The 21,639-nt window shown below is 38.8% G+C and overlaps 1 protein-coding gene across 1 annotated transcript in view; it reads left to right on the forward strand.

Annotated features, from left to right (window-relative positions):
• The first annotated feature begins 310 nt into the window (after positions 1-310).
• LOC131430575 (putative uncharacterized protein DDB_G0277255) overlaps positions 311-21,639 on the forward strand; it is a 349,494-nt gene continuing 328,165 nt past the window's right edge. The window contains exon 1 of the mRNA XM_058595648.1: positions 311-1,167. The gene's annotated coding sequence lies outside the window, so the exon portion shown is untranslated. The remainder of the gene's footprint in view (positions 1,168-21,639) is intronic.

The raw sequence follows: 21,639 nt of genomic DNA on the forward strand, positions 1-21,639 counted from the left end.
AATTTCAATGAGCGCCTTCAACGCGCAAATAAGTTGCTCAATTTTAACCGGATAGATTCATTCCAATTTCAGAGCTGCCAACCTAACGCCGTTACCGTTTTCTTTACCTCGCAGTCCAGTTCATTCGCGTTGTCATGAGCTGTTTGTTTACAATTTGCCGTCGCTCGGCTCGGGTTCGGTGCTTGTTTCGGTTTGTTGTTGTTGTTCATCGTTCGGGTTTTTGCTTCGGTGCGGCGATCTAGCAAACCAGTTCGTTCGGCTGGCGGAAGAATGAATGAAGATGCACTTCATTCCAGTCCGACCGTCTAGCCACGGCTGTATGCCAGTACACCAGTACGTAGTAGGCTCAGTTGGGTCCAACTCGTGCGCGTGGAAGGTTTGATTTGCCAGTAGTTCTTTTTTCGTGTCCTTAGGCTCCTTCCGGGTTTAATGCTCCGGATTCGATCTCGGTGTTATCAGTGGTGATCTGGTGCGTGATTTGGTGTCGTGACTCCGCAGGCTCTCTCTGACCGCTTGGTCGTGCGTTTGGCGTTTTCGCTTGCTACTGGCATATTCCGCCAAGAAGACAAACTGCCTGCATTGTTGTGAGGAAAAAGTGCATTCCGATAAATGCCTTAACGGGCGAAGCGTGAGCGCGAAGCAAGAGTAAGAAGTCAGTTTTCGGAAGATTATGCTGTTGCATTGATTGTGTGCCGCTGCCTGAGCCGCAGGAAACGAAGAACAAAGTGCTAATACGGTGCTGCAACTATATGTTAATTGTTGAAGTGCCCATTTCAGTGTGCGGCTGTTTGACTTGATGGCAATCCGAATTGTTCGGGGTGGAATCGAGGTGGTCTGAAAAGTGTGTGTGTTTGTAAGTAAAAAACACTCTCCGGGGCGGCCGTGGCATCATGCTATCGAAAGTGATATCGATTACGATTGATTGATTAATTGTAATAATTGAAGGAAGAATGTTACACTGTATCTGTGTGTGTGTGTTTCGGTCATTGAGGAAACGGTTTCAATTTACAACTTTTCTGTACACACGGGACCGAAGTTAGTTTGTCTGGTGCGGTGAAGCGATTGAAATTTGATACTGAAGAAGTGGGTGATATTTTCGCAAGCGGAGTTGGAGGACGTGTTGATATATTCTACGGGTGCTTCCTGGTCCCGAAGGTATTCGAGAAGGTATGGACACAGAAAAGTATTATGGAATTTTACTTGTTGTAACTGAGTAAAAGTTAGCTCTACTATAAAATTAATTCAATTTGAACTATGTTCTGCAATGTAATATTCTAATTGATGCAGCCGACACACACTTGCTATTTTCCCGCATTTACAACACTTAAATATTCAATGAAAAGAAGTCTAAAAAATTCTCTTGAAAACCGAAACAAAGATTTGAATGTTTTCGGTTTCATGTGTAACATAAAGTTTTAGATCCTAAGTAGATATTTGAGGAAAAAACAATAATTCAAGATTGAAACTCTGGGAAATCATATTTTAACATATTATGAATTTAGCATTGAACCATTATACTAACAAGAAATCCAATTAATATGAAATTACCAAGATTATAGAATTGAAAATTCAAGTATTTGGAGTTTAGTAACAGGAAAAGTGATGAAAATCCAAAATTTCGGTTCACACAATCTCTCAACTAGTTCGTACGATTATGGATATTCGGAACTATGGAAAAAGCATATCCGTTTTATTTGTATTCACGTCATCCAGTTATGTCTCTGACATTACTCACCCGCCTTCTTTCACAAATTATTTTTTCAAACTCAATCAAAACACGCTTATTTGTTGTTAATTTGAATAGTGTGAATCAGGCGCGTATACAGGGGGGGGTTTCAGGGATTCAAACCCCCCCCGAAACAAAAAATTATAACCCATGGGAAACATTGTGATATAAATTGTACATGTGTTGATTTATCACCATGTTCTAAAACCCCCCCCGAAAATTTTCTCTGGCTACGCGCCTGGTGTGAATTATAAAGTAAAGGTTTAAATGCTGAATAATTTTAGAGCCTTAAGTTTCTGATGACAATTATCATTTTAACAATAGACGACACGACCTGCCACTCGCTTTTAAAACTGTATCGTACATTACATTTTTATTTCGTCGGTATAATTCTGCGAATAAAAAGAAATAAAATTTCTCATTGTCTCATTCGAGATATTTAGACATGAAATGCAAAGAGCTCAGATTTTTAATGAACAAATGAATTCGGAAATTAAACCTAAGAATTAAATTCTATGCTGAATTCAAGAACTAAATTCTGACTCAGAAATCAGTTTCGAAACTTAGGTTCCAGATTTCAGATCTAAAATTTAGTTCCGATCAAAGGAACTGGCCCTCAATTAGGAGCTGACATTTGCTCCGAAGTAGAAAGAAGAAGAAAAAGAATATTTAGTTCCAGTTTTCAGATCTAAAATTCATATCATGAGTTTTGTTCCAGAGTTCTTCGAGCTCTGAAGTTGAACTCCTGAATCAGAATTCGATGTAAACATTTCATAAGGGCACATAAACCAATGAGAGTTTCTCTTTGTTTACTTTCTCTTTTGTGAATATCTCCTTAATTTTCACGTGTACCTACAAAGTATTCGTGTAGAATAAAAGACAATATCCCCATGTTTCCAACAGTACCAAATATGTAACGAACGTTTGCATAATAACGCAGATATAGTCGAAAGAGAAAGTAAACAAAGAGAATCTCTCAATTGTTTTTAGGCCCTTTTGAAATGTTGACGTCGAACTCTGGATTCGTATTCCGAACATAAAGTTATTGTATCCGTTGATGGCAACATGTCCGTAGCAACCTTAATGCCGTTAGTAAAGACTGTCCCAGAAAGCATGGACGCACTTTGATTTCGCTGTAAATAATTCACAAGTGTTAGATATTCAAATTTTATTCGATATACTTATAATATTAGACTACAAACAACAGAATATTATTCTCAACATTTGCTACTTCGTTAATGCTCAAAATTCCTCAAATGGTCGAAGTTGTGAGCAATTTGGTGGACGAAAGTGACAATTTGGGTAGTATACCATTCTACCGTTGATTTCGAGTAGTGGCAAGAAGCAAGATCTTTCCAGAAGACAACAGGATCCTTGTGGCTTCGAATCATGGGTAGAAGTCGTTTTTGTAAACATTCCTTGATGTATATTTCGCTGTTCATTGAAGCAGTGGTGATAAAGAGTTTCGAAATCTTACCGCAGCTACAAATTGCTTGCCAGACCATAGCTTTCTTACCAAATTTTTCGACTTCAATCGATGTCTCGGACTGGTTTAACACTTGCTCTTCTCGCACCGTATAATTTTGTGGTCCCGGCAAGGATTTGTAATCGAGTTTCACGTAGGTTTCGTCGTCCATGATTATGCAGTTCAAATTTCCAGCAAGAATCGTATTGTACAGCTTTCGAACCCTCGGCCTGATTGATGCTTCTTGTTTCGGACTACGTTTTGCTTGTTTCTGCTTCTTATAGGTTCGAAGATTCAAACGTTCTCTAGCACGAAGAACATTTGACTTCGAAGTGCTCACTTTTTTGGCCACATCCCGAACTGAAACCTCCTTCTTTTGCTCGAAAGCCTTCAGTATACGTTTATTCAACTGAGAATTAGCAGGACCTTTTTTTCGACCCGTTTTCGGTGTATCCTCAAAGGTGTTCATTCACATCTCAACTATTTGGTTCCGGTTTATTAATTTTTAGTTGGTTTGAAAGAGTCATAATGACAGTCCAGTTTGGAATGGGTGGTTGAGTTGCCATTTTTGTCCAACGGCAAATTAAACATCGAATTTTACCTTCTTTCAATACTAAAGTTATTTAAAGCTTGGAAATTGAAGTTGAAACCATTCATGGAATTTATTTCATCGATGGAGCATATTTGCCATTCCATTGCACAGGCGAACAATTAAATTTCTTTAAAGGCGATTTGCAGAAACTCACAAGATATCGACCGAAATTTTTCGTAAAAGGGGACTTAAATGCTAAGCATGTCCAGTGGAATTGTAGGCAAAATAACAGTAATGGTAAAATACTTCATAATCAACTCTCAGCTGGTTACTTTACAGTTCTTCATCCCAGTAATCCGACTTGTTTCTCTTCCGTGAAAACCCCGTCTACAATTGATCTGGTTCTAACGGATCAAAGTCACATTTGTAGTGAACCGATTACACATGCTGACTTTGACTCAGATCATTTTCCGGTAACATTCAGACTTTCCAACGAAGCTATAATTAATCCAATTAGTTCTATATTCAACTATCATAGAGCTAATTGGTTGGATTACAGATCTCACATTGAAAATCATGTGGATCATGAAACTATTTTAGAAAATTCTGCGGACATCGACACAGCAATTGATAATTTGAATCATTATATTATTGAAGCTAGAAATCTTTCAGTTTCCAAAGCTCAAACTAAATTAAATTCTCCTATCATCGATGACAATCTTCAACTGCTCATTCGGTTGAAGAATGTTCGTCGACGACAATATCAACGTTCTCGTGATCCTGCTATGAAAAACATAGTTGAGGATTTACAAAAAGAAATTAAACATAGATTTACTCTTTTGCGAAATGAAAATTCCGCTAAAGAAGTTGAACAAATTAAACCATATTCTAAACCTTTCTGGAAACTTTCTAAGGTTCTTAAGAAACCTCAGAAACCAATTCCTGCTCTCAAGGAAGGAAATCAAATACTTCTTACAAATGGCAAAAAGCTCAAAAACTTGCTCAGCAGTTCGAGAGTGTCCACAATTTTAATTTGAACGTTGTGAGTCCTATTGAAAATGAAGTCTCACTGAAATATGATCATATTTCATTCCAAGTGTTGTTACAAGATGACATTATTGAGACGAATTTTGATGAAATTAAGTCAATTATTAGGAAACTTAAAAACATGAAGGCTCCTGGTAATGATGGAATTTTTAATATTCTTATTAAAAATCTTCCCGATGTTGCCTTGAGACTCCTGGTTAAAATTTTCAACAAGTGTTTTTCATTAGCTTACTTCCCAAAAAGATGGAAAAACGCTAAAGTAATTCCTATCCTCAAACCTGATAAAAACCCAGCAGAAACATCAAGTTATCGACCAATTAGCTTACTTTCTTCTATCAGTAAACTTTTTGAAAAAATTATCTTGTTGAGAATGATGTCTCATATAAATGAGAATTCAATTTTTTTACCAGAGCAGTTTGGATTTCGTCATGAACGTTCAACTACTCATCAACTTGTCAGAGTAACGAACATGATAAAATCAAATAAATCTTCTGGGTTATCCACTGGAGTTGCTCTTCTAGACATAGAAAAAGCATTCGACAGTGTTTGGCACAAAGGTTTAATAGCAAAAATGTCTGATTTCCAGTTTCCTATTTATTTGATCAAAATGATTCAAAATTATTTAACTGATCGTACTCTTCAGGTTAGCTATCAGAACTGTAAATCTGAATTGCTACCCGTACGAGCCGGTGTTCCGCAGGGTTCGAGTGTAGTTCCAATCTTGTATAATATTTTCACTTCTGATCTTCCAAATCTACCCGTTGGTTGTCAGAAATCGCTATTCTGTGACGACACAAGTCTGTTAGCCACAGGTAGAAATCTAAGAGTGATCTGCAGTCGCCTACAAAGAAGTTTAAATATTTTCAGTGATTATCTGTCAAAATGGAAAATTAAACCAAATGCAGCAAAAACGCAATTAATTATCTTTCCTCACAAGCCAAGAGCTTCTTTTCTTAAACCAAACAATAATCACATTCTCAAATTGAATGGCTTGGAATTGACATGGTCTGATCAAACAAAATACTTAGGTTTAACGTATGACAAAAAACTCACTTTCAAGGATCACATTGAAGGAATCCAGGCAAAGTGTAATAAATATATTAAATGTTTATATCCTCTTATAAACAGAAATTCTAAGCTCTGTCTAAACACCAAGTTGTTAATTTATAAACAAATTTTCAGACCAGCCATGCTTTATGCAGTACCAATTTGGTCAAGTTGTTGTTCCGCCAGGAAGAAAACGCTTCAAAGGATTCAGAATAAAATTCTGAAAATGATTTTGAAGCGTCCTCCCTGGTTTAGTACAAATGAGTTACACAGACTTACAAATATAGAACAATTAGATGTAATGTCACATAATATTATAAGCAAATTCCGACAAAAATCGATGCAATCTTCAATTGAATCGATTCGCTCTCTGTATTAGTTAGTAAGTTAGTATATAAGTTCCTTTTCCCCATTACACAACACAAGTAGAATTTTCCCTACACAAAAATCTCAGAATTGCGGAAGCAAATGATGTCTTCGTGGTAATAACCAAATCATGTATATAATAGGGCTGAAAAGTCACCACTTGTGGCTGAACACCCAATTTAAATCTTAATAATTTAATTTTAACTCATATTCTAATGAAAAGTTATTTAAAAAAAATCATTTTAAGTCACCAAACATAGGTCCACAGATTTCACGCGCGTGTTGATTATATATTATCTCCACTTTATTATTTTATTTATTTATTCATTTAAATGATTAATTGGTTATATTGGTTGATCTGAGCTGCCGGCTTATTAATTTATCAAACAAACAAATATTTTCCTACTATTTATTCAATATATGTTATCTCTATTATTAACATTGTAATATTTTGCAATAGTTTAATTTTATCATTTAATTTATAATCTTGAAAGACAAACAATAACATGGAAGAAATCGCCAGCTGAAAGCTGGATTCTCGAGAATCCGCGACCCCGATACTACATTATATAATGACACTATTCTAGTTTTAAGTTAGACGATAATTAAGATTAGTAAATACCCTTGTCATCTTAGAGCTTAAGCAGTGTATCTAATATTATATTATATTATTGAATAAAAAAAAACATGGAAGAAGAAAACATACAAAATCAAACTTTTCTCCGAAGCTATCTGAAAATTGATAAGTCGAATGAAGAGATAATTCAGTAAAATAGAGTAATCAAATATGAAACATTGAAAAAATCTGATAACTGGAAGGAAAATGAAACTCCTGCAATTGTCGCCTTTTACAACATGGAAGCAGGAACCCAGTGGATCTGTTCTAGAGTCATTTTTTAGCCCGCCGGACTCCGCCCGGCATCTAGGCTGGTATTGTCCGGAGGTACCTAAGGAGGTAGATAAGAGGTGCTATCAATCTCCTAGCGGACTGACTCCAGTCCCTTTTTTAATGATTTCCGAATCTGTATTCTGGATCTAAATTCTAAACCTGAAATTATGTTCAGAACTCAGTTTTTGAACTTGGCTCCTGAATCAAATCCAAAATTCAGTTCCCGAATCCAGATCCAATTTTCAGAAGCTGGATGCGATTACTGATAATCTGTTGTTTCGACTATAGTTTACCTTTTTTACTGGTCCAATTGGAAATCAGGACTGATATGTGCGTGTTTATTTGTGCTATTTGTTTGATTAACTTCTGGTTGCTGATCCTATTCCTGATGGCATGCACGATGAATTATGCTGTTGCGTTTAGTACAACTCGAGATATTCACGAATAAGTTCTACCCATTATTTACAGGGCGAATTTCGAAGAGGCGCCAAAAAACGTCAAAAAATTATTCGCCGTTTTTAAAAGTCAGTCTTGGGTCGGATTCGTGTGTGAAATCTTAAGACCTGTTACACATTTCTGAAATTACTCTATTGTGACTGAATCGAACTTTTCCTTCTATTTAGCTATTCTTGATGAATTGAATCGTATGGTGATATACTCAAGACACTTGAACTAAGCAATCCGGATCAGAGCCTTTCGATAGTTCTACACTGTAAAAATACACTCCCCATCATAAACTGCCATAAGTCTTGACAGATTCAAACAAACTATGCTATTTTTTACGAATACCTCTCTCCGACCACAACAATGACAGTCCAAACCAAGCTCCGATTGACTAATCCGATCTCAGGTGACCCGGTTTTTCATTGTTTTGTTTTTTCTCTGTTTCCATTTTCATTTAGCATCTTTCGCTTACCATCAATTTCAGCAACAGTAGCAGCAGCAAAAGTTTTTCTTCGAAAGCAAATGGCTTAAGTGGGTCAATTCATTTTCCGACTTGCACACACAGTTCGTTTAATGGCACCTTTCTAGCACTTCTACCGTCAGTGTCAGTGCCATCTTGGCCGTATTACCGGCAGAGTCGCGCCGTTTAACCAACCTCCCAGTGCCGCGGTCGATTGAAGGTGCTTCCTAGCGAATGCGATTCGTCGAGCCGGGAAACGCTGGGAAACGACTGAAGCAAGCGAGAAGAATCCAAAACAAAACTTCACAACACAACCCAACACCATAACTGATCGATTTGATTTATCGGTTCCGATGTGCTTACAAAGAACTGCTGTGCTCTGCTTGATCTCGGTAAGAACTTGCTTAGAAAACGAAACATCTTCACAGTGTATCTCCCTGATTTCGCTGGTCGACTCGAACTATCTTCGGAACACTCAACCTGGTGGGAGGAAGGAAAGTAGCCGGCGTATGGTTCGAGTTCAAACTTGGTTGATATCATCAGAACTCGAACGAGTCGGAAGGAGAAAAACACAACCATCGACTGAGATGAGAAATGAGATGAATTGAGCGACGGAAAAAAACTTCTCGTCCGAACGGTGTTTACTTTTTTGCTTGGACCAAGCGGAAAGAAGAAGGTCCGTTGACCACAACAATAGTAATAAAGAAGCGGTGGAGAGAGGTGAAAACTTCGAACACAACACACTTAACGGTTTCCTCTTACAATTGATGCTGTGATGATGATCATGGCCAAAAGGGAAAAACAAAACTATCAGTGAATTCCTTTCGCGCATTCGGTTTCTTTTCGATAACCCGCGAATTGATAGATTCTAAAACTGACAGCTTTTCGCTGTGCAACATTTTCGAAACTTTTTGCGCTGATTTCTTTGAAGTTGCTTCATATCAGTTCCAGTTCGTTTGGTAAACTTTTTTTTTCGTCGTTCACCCAATCCGCAGTGCGCAGTGAGGAAGTGTGTTGGATAGGTTTATTTTTTTACTTTCATAAATAAGTGATGATTTTGGTTTGATTTCATCGCGTTGGCGCTGTTCATTTGTGAGCTGGCTAACCGTGACCAACGGAAAATTGCGAGATAACATCACGCGCCTTGGCACTGTGTTGCATTGTGACGGTGCACTTTAGTATCAGGTGTAACTGGGCTGGGATTGGGTTGGGTTGGAAAAAGGTTTACCTAATTTCAACAACCCTGGTTGATGGTGTTACCCCAGTGTCGGTTTTTTTTAATTTGATTATGTTTTTCTTTTCGAAATGGCATAGGCACGGCATGATACAACACGCTATCCTAAAAGGTTGGTTTGGTATCCATTTTGTAACGCTCAGGAGTTTGACTTAACATTTGTTGACTGAAGGTGTATTAGAGATTCGATTAGCTCCACCATTCACTTCATATTTATAGGAAAACTATTAGCTAATTTAGCAGGAAACAATTGTTTTCGCTTTCATCTTTGGACTTAGAGATTCGGTATCTTCGAGACATTAGTTGACCAAATAAACAACTTTGTTTTTGGTTATAGTGGTTTTAGGATGGCCTTAAAATAAATCATAGCTTAAAAAATTATCTTAAAATCTGAACGAGATAGAACAATACTTTATTCAGCTATAATCAGCTCAGGGTAGCCGGCTAGCGTTTAACCCGAAGGAAAAAAGATCCATTGGTCAAACGTTCCCCGAATAATATCGGCGGAGTTCAGTCTAGCCCGATTTTTAGTAAGGAAAAATATAATAAGGCATTGTAAATGAGAAAAATGTGAAATATCTCTAAGGAACGATCTCACCAGAATCCTGTTTCTCCTATTTGAATTGCTGTAAACAACGCCAGAAGACATACCACTACTGAAAAAAAAAATTAAAACGAATACTTGCGGATGGGTTTCCTGCAGTTTGAATTACACGATTGACTTGTAAAATTTCACGCATTCCATATAAACCTGATAACACCGACAATGATATGCAGATGGCGCTTTGATCGGTTGACATTGTTCAATTTTGGACGGTAAATTTGAAGTTTTCGTCGCTTCAACATTTTTTTTTGTTATCGCGAATCAGCATTTGCCAAGGATGGCTTTTATCGTATCAAAAACGCTCTCTAGCAACTCTTCACACGATTCAATCAGTGCCATCAAAGAGAGACGGATATCATCGCAGCAACAAAAAAACCGGTATGGTTCATTCAACATAGAATGGACACTAATGCGAGAGCGAATTTCTTTTGATGACCTGTCTGAGCATCACGCGTTAGCACGCTTCTGTGGGGATTCTCTCTGAAGCAACAAACGGTCGCTTATTCTCGGTGCGCGATCCGATTCTATATGGGCAGTTGATAATTACGATATAATCATTTTACTATTGCCGCTTACTCTAACTATGTGCATATAACCTTTGTGTAAGTTGTGTCCATGAAAATGTATGTGAACGCTCCACACAAGGGTTTTGAAATATTGCAACCTAGTATGAGAATCATCAAGTCGAATAATCGATTCGATTGTCTGCAATAATTGTCAACTTGCGATTCTCTCTTGGTGAATTCCACACAGCACTGATCATTACCAGACTGAAAATTTTTTAAGGGCCGTGCAATACTCAGAGTATGAAGTGGAGCGAAGAAATGTAGAAAATTTTTCTCACGATTCATGCATTGAGAGACACGAGTTCTTGTAGCATCTTCTACCGGATTGAAAATGTTGTATACAATATAGATAAATATCGAGCAGCTTCTATCAAATTATCGGCAATCACCAACACTGTTTCCCGTTGATGCCAATTCTGACTTCAATCCTCTATCTTGTGTCAATCAACAAGAAAAAAATTAGATGTGTAAAATTTTACCTTAATCGGACCTCAATTCGGGGGCCCTTATCGACCATCAGTGTTATGAAAATGTCATCTGTAAAAAAATTTCATATTATTATTATGTTTCAAAAAGTTCTCACTAGATGGCAGCATCAGAACTCTATGAGCTTAATAAAATTTATTTGTTTATTATTCTTATTCTCATTTAAGGAGTGATCCGGGGAAAACGTCAAACAAAAAGGCGCTTCAGCCATTCTTCATTACAGGTTCGTGTGACCCTTTGAGCGGTTGGTATAATTATTCAGGAGGAATTCTGCCACTAAATGTGTTACTAAGTTGATTCCAAATATTATTTTCAAAAACGTTGAAGTCTTTACTCATCTATTGTATCCATCATTTATGTTGGACTACGTCTTTCTTTACTATACTCGCCTGATTGCATCTTCAAAATTTCACATCACGTTCCTTTCTCGAAACGAATGGAAGAAGGTGTAAGATTCTTGTTAATGCCACACTCTTAGAAAAAAATGAAATTTACACTTGACGTAAATTTAAACATGCCATAATTTCTTCGGTGATGACACAATATTACATCTACAAACATGTAAAAATAAACTTCGCGTCTATATCGATGTAAGCTTATGCTACATTAACTGTGAAATTACTGATATGACTTATCTTTATCGCGACGCTCCATTTATGTGCATCTATAAAGATGTAAACTGTTCTTAGTGTGCATGTTTATCACATAAACATTTTACAATAGTGTGACAATAGGTCCAAACACAAAACATAAAAATCAACCGAATTTATAAATAACCCCGTTGGACGTTTGCTAGTTTGCGTCAATGATAATTCACAAACGGAGACATACCGAGTGCGCAGGCTGCCATCTACGTCAAGACAGTGAAACTACACCCGGCATTATTCAACTGGTGCTTCAGTCAATGGCGAATGTGAGGTTCCGTTCCTCAAGCCTAAACGCAGAACAACAATAACTAGTTCTTCTGTGAGCATATTTGCTGTTGGACGTTCGCAGTGTGAGTTTTGCTTCAAACAAAAGTGTTTGCGTCATCCAGCTGCTGGTCGTTGGAGAAAAGACACCGGAAAGTGGACGCCGATGGGGAACATTACACAAAATCAGCCGTTCTAATGGCTCTAAATGTTATCTAAAGAACTATTAAGATTACTTTTTTGCATATCGAAGGGAAAAATCATCAGTTTAGTGCAAAATTAGAATAATTTCATCAGCTTTGAGTACTTTTCGCAGTGCGGAATTCACACCAAACGAGTGCAAATAAAGCCAGCATTTGAAGGCTTCGCATCCGAGAAAAATGATTCGAACAGCATTCAATATCATAGAAAATACCCTCTACTGAAAGCCTAAAATGAATACCGCGATTACATCATTCAGCTTGTGCGTGTTTGTGTGCGAGTAACAGAACAATACATTTAATCGACCGAAAAATGGAAAATGATAATCCGAAATAAAATAATCAACCTCAAAATCCTGTATGTTATTATATTTATAGCCGTTAGAAAGGTTTTTTTTTTGGAAAAATGTGCAAACGAAATCACGTTAAAAGAAAACCCGTCACAAAAATTACTTTAGTATTGAATCGATTCGCACTGTGTGCAGTTCTGCAGCAGGACAGACAGAAAAGGTGAAGTCTTCTGCGCCAGAAAAAAACGAACGATTTCGATTTTTTGATCTATTATGTTCATCGTTCGATCCGTTCGCAGTACGGCTTTCACTTCTAACAAGTGCGAAAAATTCATCAAAGTATGAACACAACAGATAGAATACTTGTATAAATCGCCTTAATGATAGTGTTATAATCCGCAACTACGGTCATATCATTTATATCCTAACCATTCTCAGTGTCTCTACATAGAATCAAGCAAAGAATTAATTGGATTTCCTCATATACCTTAATTTGATTTTATAAAAAAATCTTTTTTAATTTGATTTTATAAAAAAATCTTTTTTACAATCAACTAATACATAAAACGTCCAACTTCATGGGTGCCACGACTCGGGAAGGGCACACAAGCAAGTGACAGATTTACTTTGTGCGCCGATTTGTTCGGAATTTGGCTCGGGGAAATAATTGTAAACTGTGTTGAAAGTTGGAAACAAGGTAACCTTCGTTTTATTCAGAATCCAAACCATTTTACAAAGATCTAATGAGTGCCGTGCTACGTCAATCTCGCGGTTATGTCTCGAATATTACCTACTACAAAATTTATTATTATCATTGTTTAGTTTTCTTTACGTTTCGTCTTAGAATCGATTTCTTCGCGTTTCGCCTTCGGCTCATCAGTGCTTAAAGCAGCTCAAATTGAACCGCCATCTCCGCCTAACAGTTCAATTTAAACCGCTAAGCAGACGCAAAGTCCACACTATTTATGTGACGCTTATACTGTCTTAGACTCGTCAGTGCATAATAGTTTATGTCAGTGCATAACTGTTATGCCACCTAGCCGTCCACCATAAAACCGCTAAAAAACGTCAATCCATTAGAAACTATGTGAAAAGTAAGGTGGAAAATATTCACCTAATTGTTCACGTAGCTATACTTTAATTATTCTTTTAGGTGTATCACAATGCGATCTCATTTTAGGACGATTTATATATACTAGATTAGGGTTCTTTTCCAAATAACAATTTTAAGTATAACTCTTCTAAATCAGTTTTCTTCATGACAAAATGTTCTACTAAAATAATGAACTCAAAAATGTGCAACTTTTCTTGTAAGAATATTCATTTTATGTTGTCCGGTTAAATATTTTCATATGGAAAAAAAATTTTGGCATTAAATATGTCTGAATCTTTACTATACGGAGTCATACAAATCTAGCTGCGTAACCTTTTTCTTTCAAAATTTTGAATGCTTATAACTCAGTCATTTGTTTATGGATTTAAATAATTTAACTACCAATCGATCCGAAAAAAATTTACCTAAACATTTATGTTTACACCACTTCAGTATTTCAATAGGATAGTTAACATTGAAAAGTTGGTTAAAATCTGCCTATGTTTCCACGAACCAATCACAGCAGGCCATAATGATGTCATGCTCTCAACCGTACGAACTATCACAAATGATGGTAGAAGAACGTGATCAATCGGTTCGACAATCGGATCGATTCCGGCCGATAAATTTCTCTGGGTTAAATCATTGAAAACCTGAGCAAGTTGAATTCAGTTGAACTAACTAACTGTTGAACTTTCAGAATGCACCCAAACCTTGTGAACTCATTGGCACATTGGTCTTATTTGCCATCAGTTCGATAGTCTCACGACAAAAGAGCGTAACGGCAAATTTGTTTACTTCTTCTTTTGATTATAACACAGCAATTACTGCAATTTCTTAAAAGATTTCAATATAAATCGAAAGCTTATGGGTTTAGCTTGAAGGTTTTGCGAAGAGTAAGGCTTCAAATATAGAATCAATCCGGTAAATCGTAAATAATGTCACTGGCTAAATTACAAATAATGTCACTGGCTGAACCGATTTTCACAAACTCAGATTCAAATGAAAGATCTTTGGGTCTCAAGAAATTTTCCTGAATTTCATTTCGATCCGACTCCCAGTTCCAGAAATACAAGGTAATATGTGCAACTTTATGAAAAAAATCGCATTCAATTTTCTCGGAAATGTCTAAATCGATTTTCACAAACTAAGAAGCAAATAAAAGGTCTTAAAATTTTTTAACAGTTCATGAAAAGTTGATCCGATTCCGGTATTACAGTGCGGTTAGTGAAAATTTTCACAAGCGATGGTAAAACGAGGTGCACATTTTGATAAAACTTACTGCTAAATTCATATAGTTGGCAGATCTTGTTAGTTAGTGAATATACAAAATACATGTTAGTTAGTGAATATACAGATTCGACTTCCGAAATTATAGGGCGATGAGTGCCGAACATTCAAATCGTCCTTCAAAATGACGATGCAAAACATGTACTAGTGCTGATACTAAAGAAGAAGAAAACACTACCGGCTTTGATCCGTTCGCAGCGTGCTCTGTTCAATCTCGTAAAGTGTGCAGGGTTTCAGGAGAACAAGTGTTCTATACCATTCGACCCCATGCCTAAGTGTTCTATACCATTCGACACAGTTCATCGAGCTGTGCAATGTATGTGTGTGAGTATGTGTCAAATAATGTCACTCATAAAATAAAAATTCTCATGGTGCATTAGGTTGTTATTGAATTTCATCATGCTTTCATCGGGTGAAATCTGTTTAAAATTGCACACCGTCAATTAGAGCGACGATGCGAAAAAGGGTAACATTCTTCTAGATTTGGCTCAAAACTGATTCAATTTGTAGGCTATATTAGTCATTTACTAAACGAACCGATTTCGGCTATACTGTTTTCAGAAGTACCGGAAATAGCGGTAAAAAACTCTAAAACGAGAGATGATTTGATCGATTTCCGCAAACTTAGGCTCAAATAAAAGTTCCTATAGTCTCATAGGTTGCTGTTTAATTTCATCCGAGTCCGAACTCCGGTTCCAGATCTATAGGGTGTAGTGTGTTTAATCATTTAGTGCGACGATGCGAAATAAAAAAATATTCTAATTAACTTGACATAAATGTTTACAAATTGAAAATGTTATGTTAGTTCATACCCAAAGTTTCTTCTTTTATTCAAGATTGAAAATGAAAATCTTGACAGAATCTTCCAGTGATATTTTTGAAAATATAAGTAATATGAGAAAGGCATCATTACACCACTAGATGGATAAAACAAGATTTTTTTACCTCGAAGAAAACGAAAAATCAGCGCGCACGATCTGGCATCGCTGTTTCGGACTGTGATCGAGGCAAGTTTTTTGATTTGAGAGTGGATGACAAAAATGAAAGTTACATTCATTTGCTAAAAGTTGACGATGTTGGATCTATCTGCTCCACATCGTAGTCGCTTGGGTATATTGAGTTTCAATTAGCTGTTGATTTTGATTCTCCGGATTTAACTAACAGACAATTTAGAACGTTCCCAGATACATTTTGAGAACCTAATTTAAAGCGCTTGTATCTCGGTGATTTGTTGATGGATTTACCACATTTAACTTGTTTCGTAAGCATTATTTCAATATTGTATGCATAAAAAGTGGATTGATTTGTCGACGGGGTCGTGTCAAAGCAAAGTCTTGGCATTACATTCCTTTTGTGGAATTTGGCCTTTCTGTTTCAACAGACTTCGTAGCCGATTCTTAGCGTACAGAATCATTGCATGGCTAGTACTATGAATCCTACAGACACTACGAATCCTTCCAGGTCGGGGCTCGAACATACGACAACTGGCTTTTTTTTTTTTATTCAATAGTATAATATAATATTAAGGCACACTGCTTAAGCTCTAAGATGCCAAGGGTATTTACTAATCTTAATTATCGTCTAACTTAAAACTAGAGTAGTATCATTATGTAATATAGTATCTGGCGATCGGTAGTGGCCGGTGAATTGAATTTAGGATGAGATGATTCCAGATGGCGATGGTAATTTTCTATGTTGGCCGCATTCTTCGGTCCGTGAGGGTCCGCGGGAAACACCCCCAGGCTACGAAGGCCCGGCGGGTGGCCCGCATGCTGGTCATTGACTGGAGCGGTCTTCCGGTGATGGTGATGTTACGGAAGAGAATGAAAAAAAGAAGTAAATATGGTGGGAAACGGGGTAAAAAGGGGTGTGGGAACAAAATGTTTGAAAACGACAGAGATCTAATTAGTTGCCATCGAGATGGTGAAAAAACAGGGAAAGGGGAACGAAAAAGTTAGTGACAAAAAAAAAGATCTTGTTAATTCCAATGAAGATGGTGAACAGGGACGGGGATCGAGAGAATCGGGCGGATGTTAGTGTCGGACCTGTAGGTGGAGATTATATTTTCTGAGCGAGGAATAACACATTACACTTGTATATCAATGTGTTTAAGGTACTGGTATATGAGAAGCATATATGAACTATCCCGACTCGCCAACACATCCCGAACCGGCACCTCAGGCGGTCTACCTCGGGCCCTGAGGGATTCCAGTAGCTTCGACCTGGCGTCACGATACTCTACGCACGACCACACGACATGCTCGATGTCCTGATAACCGTCGCCACAGGTGCAGAGCCCGTTCTCCACGATCCCGATACGCCGGAGATGTGCGTTGAATGTATAGTGATTTGACATGAGCCGTGACATAACGCGAATGAAATCACGACTCATGTTCATCCCCTTGAACCAAGGTTTCGTCGATACCTTAGGGATAATGGAGTGTAGCCATCGTCCCAGTTCGTCATTCGTCCATGAAGTTTGCCAACTTTCGAGAGTTTTCTGACGAGAAATACTGAAAAATTCATTGAAGCAGATTGGTCTTTCATAAATATCACCTTCCAATGCGCCCACTTTAGCCAATAAGTCTGCCTTTTCATTGCCCGGAATGGAACAATGCGAAGGGACCCAGACTAACGATATTAAATAAGACCGTTCAGATAAAGTTCTCAAATGTTCCCGTATTTTCCCCAGGAAATATGGGGGATACTTTCCTGGCTTCATTGCCCGGAGAGCTTCTATTGAACTTAGACTGTCCGTGACAATGAAGTAATGGTCTTTGGGCATGGTTTCAATGATCTCGAGGGTGTACTGAATAGCAGCTAATTCTGCGACGTAAACTGAAGCCGGATCACTGAGTTTGTAAGAAGCGGTGATGTTTTGATTGAAGATGCCGAAGCCTGTGGACTCGTTGATGTTTGATCCGTCAGTGTAAAACACCTTTTCACAGTTGACTGTTCTAAATTTATTATAAAAAATATTTGGGGCCACTTGAGGGCGCACGTGATCCGGAATTCCACGAATTTCTTCTCTCATGGATGTGTCGAAAAACACAGTACAATCAGAAGTATCCAAGAAATGAGCACGGTTGGAAACAAACGAAGAAGGATTAATATTCTGAGCCATGTAATCAAAATACAAGGACATAAAACGGGTTTGAGAGTTAAGCTCAACTAACCTTTCGAAGTTTTCAATCACCAGAGGATTCAAAATGTCGCATCGAATGAGCAAACGATATGAGAGATCCCAGAACCGGTTTTTCAGTGGAAGAACGCCCGCCAGCACTTCGAGGCTCATCGTATGAGTCGATTGCATGCAACCCAACGCAATACGCAAACAACGATACTGAATTCTTTCCAGCTTGATGAAATGAGTGTTCGCCACTGATCGGAAGCAGAAGCATCCGTATTCCATCACGGACAATATCGTTGTTTGATACAACCTGATCAGGTCTCCTGGGTGGGCACCCCACCATGATCCGGTTATTGTACGAAGAAAGTTGATTCTCTGCTGGCATTTTTGTTTCAGATACCTAATGTGACATCCCCAGTTGCCTTTGGAGTCGAACCAGACCCCGAGATATTTAAATGTGAAGGCCTGAGCTATGGTTTCACCCCCTAGTTGAAGCTGTAATTGTGCTGGTTCTCGCTTCCTCGAAAATACAACCAGCTCAGTTTTCTCCGTAGAGAACTCGATACCCATTTGAAGAGCCCATGATGATAAGTTGTCGAGAGTATCTTGTAATGGTCCTTGGAGATCGGCAGCTTTGGGTCCTATAATAGACACAACGCTGTCGTCGGCAAGTTGTCTTAGCGTGCAAGATGTGTTGATAAATTCATCGATATTACTTACGTAAAAATTGTATAAAAGGGGGCTTAAGCATGAGCCCTGAGGAAGACCCATGTAGCTGAATCGTATTGTCGACAAATCACCATGCGCAAAGTACATGTGTTTCTCAGACAATAGATTATGTAAAAAGTTGTTCAAAACTGGCGAAAGACCATGCTGATGCAACTTCTCAGATAGGATATTTATAGAAACTGAGTCAAAAGCCCCCTTAATGTCTAGGAAAACTGACGCCATTTGTTCTTTACGAGCAAATGCCATTTGAATTTCTGTTGAGAGCAACGCAAGACAATCGTTCGTTCCTTTGCCCCTGCGGAAACCAAATTGTGTATCTGAAAGTAAACCATTAGTTTCGACCCAATTGTCTAGACGAAAAAGAATCATTTTTTCGAACAATTTCCGGATACAGGAAAGCATAGCAATCGGCCGATACGAATTGTGATCGGAGGCTGGTTTCCCTGGTTTTTGAATGGCGATAACTCTGACTTGTCTCCAGTCGTGTGGGACAATATTACTCGTGAGGAACTTGTTGAATAAATTCAGCAAGCGCCTTTTGGCGGGGTCAGGCAGATTTTTCAACAAGTTGAATTTTATTTTGTCTAATCCCGGGGCTTTATTGTTACATGACAAAAGTGCAAGTGAAAGCTCTACCATCGAAAACGGTGATTCGTTTGTATTTGGTGTCGCGGCGCGGGTGATCTTCTGTTCCGGAACAGAGTCTGGGCATACTTTTTTAGCGAAATCGAATATCCAGCGGTTGGAGTATTCCTCGCTTTCATTCGTGGTGTTATGATTGCGCATTCGTCGGGCTGTGTTCCAAAGAGTGCTCATAGATGTTTCTTTCGTTAAGCCGTCTATAAACCGACGCCAGTAACCGCGTTTCTTGGCTCTAATCAAGTTCTTAGTTTTAACGTCTAACGCCGCGTAATTCCGGTAATTATCAGGTGTTCCATTTTTTCTGAATTTTTTATACGCGGAGGCTCTCTCCGCGTTTAAATTTGTGCACTCTTTGTCCCACCACGGGTTGGGAGGACGGATGTTAGTTTTTGCGCCGGGTACACGTTTCGTCTGAGCTTGAATCGCAGTATCGAGAATCAAGCCAGCCAAAAACGTGTACTCTTCCTCCGGAGGAAGTTGTTGAGTTCTTTCAAGTTTCTCAGATATCGCGGTCGCATAGCTATTCCAATCAATATTTCGTGTGAGGTCATACGAAACATTGATTGTCTTCGATGGTTTTAAGCCGCTGGTGATTGATATTACGATCGGTAGATGATCACTACCGTGGGGATCAGGAATTACCTCCCACGTGCAATCCAACCGTAGCGATGTCGAGCAAAGGGATAAATCCAGCGCACTTGGTCTTGCTGGTGGTGCAGGAATCCGTGTCATTTCTCCCGTATTCAAGATTGTCATATTGAAGTTGTCGCAAATATCATGGATCATAGCTGATCTGTTATCGTCGTGAAGACAGCCCCATCCCGTATCGTGTGAGTTAAAGTCTCCTAAAACCAACGTCGGTGCGGGAAGGAGCTCTATGATATTACTGAGCCGCCGATGCCCAACCAAGGCTCTAGGGGGAATGTAGATGGAAGCAATACAAAGGTCCTTACCTTTGATTGTAACATGACATGCGACAACTTCAATACCTGGTATCGAGGGGAGGTTAATTCGATAAAAAGAATAGCACTTTTTGATCCCTAAAAGTACTCCTCCATAGGGGTCATCTCGATCCAGGCGAATAATGTTAAAATCGTGGAAGTTTAAGGATATTTCAGAAGTTAGCCATGTTTCGCACAATGCAAATGCGTCACATTTCAGATTATTTACTAGAAATTTAAAAGAATCTATTTTTGGGATGATACTTCTGCAATTCCACTGTAAAACAGTGATTAGATCCGTGACCTCGGTGGATGATTTAGCCATCGAAGGATACAATCGCTGAGAGAAGGGGCCAATTTGCAGTCAACTGCTTCAAATATGTTTTTACTGTTGGCATGAAAGCAATTAAAATGCTTCTAAGAGGGTCTGAAATATTGAAAGTTGTAAAAATCCAGTCCACAACATCAGAGAACTTGATAAGTCCAGCACCTAGTTGGTTCTCTGGTAGATTTTCTGGGACGCTTGGGGATTTTGTAGTCCCGGGAAGTCGTGGGAATTCCATCTCGGAATTGAGTTTTCCGAGACCAGGAGCTTTTTGCTTCGGTGTTGTGTCCCGATTCCCGTTAGCAGTAACTTTTCGAAGCCCTTCGGAAGACACCTTCGAACCCTTACTAGGTAGCTTATGAGAGGATTTATTTATTCTTTTCCTACAGCTATGAGGGACCGCCGAAGATGGACCTTCCAAAGGGTCGTCAGAATCGCTCTCGTCAGTTGACAAGCAGGCATATGGATTCGTTGCCTGTTTAGGAGGGGTGGCACTCTTAAGCATCTCGGCGAAAGAACGCTTGGAGTGCTCCTTTAGGGAACGCTTCATTCGATCACCTCGCAGTTTGTACGCGGGACAATCAGAGAGGTCATGCGGACCCTCCTTACAGTAGAGACACTTTTCAGCATCCTTACCGCAAGAGCCGTCCGCATGAGCTTCCCCACAGTTAGCACAACGTGGCTTATTGCTGCAATGGGTAGCTGTATGCCCCAGTTGTTTGCAATTAGTACAGTTCATTACTCGGGGTACGAATAGGCGAACAGGCAAACGAACCCGGTCCAAGAGGATGTAGTTGGGCAAAGCAGAACCGGCGAAGGTCACACGATAAGAGTCTGATTGGGGATAGGACTTTGTTCCATCCCCGGCGATCGATACTGAATGCAATCGCTTGCAATCCAGTATCTTGACATTCTTAAGTGAGGGGTCTTTAAAACAGCCCGCCCCGTACTTAAGAACGTCCTCGCAAGTCAAACTCGAATCGGTGACCACACCGTCGATTTCTACTTCGCGAGCTGGCACGTAGACGCGGTACTCCCGCGTAAAAGGATCATTTTGAACGAGCTCATTAGCCTGTTTTGAACTGGTAAACAGGACCCTGAGCTTGTCTGGACGTATCTTATCAAAACTTTTTATAGTATTGTATCGCGAGGACAGGTCCCGTGATATTTTTAAAATATTTAATTTTTTTTCTTTCGATTTGGTCCGGAAATAGACCGCATA

The sequence above is a fragment of the Malaya genurostris genome, chromosome 2 (assembly GCF_030247185.1).
Source record: "Malaya genurostris strain Urasoe2022 chromosome 2, Malgen_1.1, whole genome shotgun sequence".
Classification (NCBI taxonomy): Eukaryota; Metazoa; Arthropoda; class Insecta; order Diptera; family Culicidae; genus Malaya; species Malaya genurostris.